This window comes from Nestor notabilis, unplaced genomic scaffold (assembly GCF_000696875.1).
Source record: "Nestor notabilis isolate BGI_N333 unplaced genomic scaffold, ASM69687v1 scaffold23352, whole genome shotgun sequence".
Taxonomy (NCBI): Eukaryota; Metazoa; Chordata; class Aves; order Psittaciformes; family Psittacidae; genus Nestor; species Nestor notabilis.
This window is the reverse complement of record NW_009918198.1, coordinates 1,934-5,860: the sequence shown is the minus strand read 5'-3', so window position 1 is coordinate 5,860 and position 3,927 is coordinate 1,934.

Below are 3,927 nucleotides of genomic sequence, written 5' to 3'. Positions count from 1 at the left end.
ACAGCAGAAGGTCCTTCTCAGCCCACATCTCCAGCCTATCCAAGTTCCTCTGAACAGCAGCATGACCCTGTGGTATTATCAGCCACTTCTCCCAGCTCCGTGCCAACTGCTGAGGGTGCACCCTACCCCATAGTCCATCATTAACATCTTAATGATGTTAAACACAATCATTCCTCATACCAACCCTTGGTATGCAGCACTGGTGACTGGCCTCCAGCTGGACTTCGTGTCATGGATCACAGCTAGCTTTCAACCCCACTTATCTAACCCGGGCTTTGTCACCTCACCTGTGAGGATGCTGTGGGAGACAGCACCAGCAGCCAAGGCACACAGCACCCGCTGCCTGGCACTGCCTCCAGCATGGCTTCAGCAGGCAGGTGGAGAAGGTGCCCATCAGCCACCAACTTCCCCCTACCACTAAAGTCCTTTCTGAGGGCAGCTCTGAGCACCCCTGCCCAGCCTCTCCTGGCTGGGGAGTGTTGAGCCCAGATCCCAGTGTCCCAGGTAGCACCTCAGGTGAGCACAAGCAGGAATCTCCCCTGAGTGAGTCTGTCTGCACTGCTCTGAGGAGAGGGATAATTTAAGGTCACCACAAAACCAGGCATTAGGCACACAGCTATGACTCAGGCAACAAGTCCCTTGCTGTCTGAGTGTATTTAACTGGAAACCAGCTGGTGTGTAGGGGCTTTCCAGCATCTTACCCTTTGACCCATCCCTCCTCCAGTGCCCACCTGTGCACAGCCCGCGGGAAGCTTCCCCAAGCTCCAGGAGCTGAGCAATCCCAAGCGCTTGGCCTTGAATTCCCTTTGCCTCAGACATGTGGTCAAGCTGCTGAAGCTCTGGAAGTCCCCGTGAGTCAGCCAAGGGCAGCCCCTGTGCAGGCACCAGCGCCACTCCAGCGCCACTTGCACAAGCAGATCACGGGGCTGAGGTCACACTGTCCTTCGGGACTCAAGCTCTGGCGAAGGCGCAGCAAAGCCCCAGCACGTGCTGCAGTCAGGCAGTGCCACGGCATCAGGTCTCATGGCTGGTGGGGAAGCTGGTACCAGCCCTGTGACACGAGTAGAGCTCACCCCAGCCCAGTCCCTCCCAGGCCACCCAGTGTGCGCCACTTGCTCTGCACATGAGCTGCAGTTCCCTCATCTCGTTCTTCTGACACCCAATCTCCTTTAGGGTGTCAGAAGAACACTGAGCCCAGAGGATTCTTTTTACCCTCCACGCTGGCTGATCCCCAGGGAAACACTGTCTGTCACCCCAGAGTACCTGGACACATCACCCAAACTCTGCTGTTCACAGATCACAACTGCCAAAGCAGTCTGGTGGGTAAAGGATGGTCACACTAGGAATGGGTTTAACCCTGCTGGCCATACGCTGCTCCTAAGAGCACTGGGGAAACACCTCCCCAGGTCAAAAGGTCTTTCTGCCCAAGGGAAGAATGGGGTAGTTGCGCTGTTGTGCATGTCTGCAGAAGCCAAGCCCCCATGAAACACCAGATAGGAGCCAGCGTTCAGTGCCAGCCACAATGTGATGCACAGGGACAAACCCCCTCTGGCTTTCAGGCACAAACACCCAGTTCAGGTGTCCTTACCTTGGGCTCTGTCGCTCTCAGGGTAGGCAGGGTGAGCGCTGCTGCAGCAAGCCCCCAGCAGTAGTGACAACCATCCCCTGGGGAGGCATCTCCTCCCCTTGTCCAAGCTTTTACCAGTTTCCTGGGATCCTGCAGGTGAAGGAGTTGAGGTGGTTCTCTTTTATGTTCTCCAGGTCTCTGCGATCGATCTGCTCTCATCGTGGATTGCCTTTGCTGCTGGGCTGGCCATCCGTCCTGATGACAGGGGAAGACCAGCCCTGCTCTCCATCCTGATGACTGGGGATGACTGGCCCTACTCTCCCCTCACTTCGATCTCTGCCACTCTTGAACGAGGATGTTTGATAAATGCTTGGCTGGGTTTTCAGAAGCTCCACTTCTTACCATGACTGTGTTGTGCTGGGGGACGAAGTGCCGTGGAAGATTTAACTATGGACAGGTGAGGTCTGGAGGAGGATCAGAAGAGAAATGGGGACAATATCTGGACAAAACATGTGGATCTGCACTTTCTTTTTGCAGGATCTTCTTCCCCAGGAGTTACCACGTTTCCTGCTCCTTTCACATCTCATGGCAACACGAGGGCAGTACAAAGTCTTTGTCCACCTGGGCATCCTCAGTGGGTGCCCCAGTCCCTAATGACAGGACCCAGCAAGTGCCAAGACTCATCCTCTGCAGCCAGCAGCTGTGGAGCAGCTCAGAGCCAATGCTAGAGTCTGGGTAGTCTGGGCTTAAATACCCATTTTTCTTTCTGAAAAAGAAAAGGGAATCAGCCAGTGTCCCAAAACAACATCCACGAGGCGAGGTCATGGAAAATGGCTTTCCTGAGAGGATAATGCATCCTTTCAAAAGATGCAGGTACGGAGGCAGACCCTGCGTGCTCCACATGTCATCAGGGACCTGGCCCAGCTCTCCCATGTCCAGGTTTCTCCAGTTCCCATCTGAGACCCCATCTTATTCACAAGCTTCACTTTCAAATGACTCTATTAACAGTAAACTGGAACTGATTCAATGAAATCTCTGCCTAGAAGGCTTAATTCAGAGAAAGCCAGTGGAAACTGCTCTCTTTGGTGGCCTCAGCCAGGCCACCTTTGCTATGACAGTAGCTTGCACCCTTGCTCATAAAGTGCCATACTTCCTGAGACCAGTGAGGAAGAGTCTGGCAGACATAAGAGGATTTTAGGCTCTCAGGAGCTGAAAACCAATGTTGGGTGTTATTCCTGGCAGAGCAGTTTGTTTAGTGCCCTTTCCTGTCCATATCAATGCTGGGACTCAGCCAGGCTGAGCAGTACCTGCTTCAGAGGTACCACAAGGAAAGTCCCTTCGAAATCTTGGTAGGAGATCCATGTTCCTCCATCTCTTGTGTCCTCTCATTTTGTGGGGTGGGACATCACGGAGTCTTTCCTGTGGAAGATTGGAGAGGATGCTTTGGAACCTGAGCCTCTGTCTGTTAACCATGAGGCTGACCATGGCCCTGCTGACCACAGAACGGGGACACGGCAGTGTCTGCACACCCAGGCATAGGCTTTCATTTTATTTCGAGTGGTTGAAGGTGCATTGACAGGAGATCATTACTTCTGGCTGCAAACTCCTGTCTGTCAGGCCCTGATCAGACCGGGAGATGGATGAGGTGAAGAATTCATCTATCCTGCCTGGGCGCACCGCTCAGCTGGGACTTTTCTCCTAATCCATGTCTAGCCTATTTTCTAGCTGCTTCCATCCCCTGGATGCCAGTTTTCGTAATGAAAATTCCTGGAGACAGGGTCATTGCTTCTGCTCTCAGGGCATACGTAAGAGGCACGGCCTGGAGAGGGGCAACATAGGGAGAAAGCCTGGAAACCCCATCAAATTCACACGTGCATCACAGGAGATGATGTGCCCTCAGCCCAGAGGGCAGCTCTGGCTGTGCTGTGCATAACCCAGAGGATGAGCTGTCTGAGTGGACAGAGAGCTGTAGAGCAGCATGCCCTCAGCAGCGCAGGGGGATGGGGAAGGCACCAAGCTGTGACACCAGCCCATTCCTTGTCCACAGGCCAGAGATCCCCTGATGTGTGCATTGGGAGGATGGGGAGCACAGGGACCGGCCATACCTCACAAACCCTATCTCAGAAGAGCTGGGGCAAGCTGTCGGTCTCCTCCATCCAACACAGGAGGGCAGTTCATCCTGTGGAGCAAGGGCAGCTGGTGACAAGGTGGTAACACACAGCTCCTTCAGCAGAGTGCTTTCCTGGACTAGCACGTGCAGCAGGAGCAGTTTTGCAGCCTCCCAGCCCCAGAGCTTGACCCAAGACACGGCTCTCTGCCTCCCATGGCTTTCAAAGACAAATAGGGACCTTCCTTTGTCC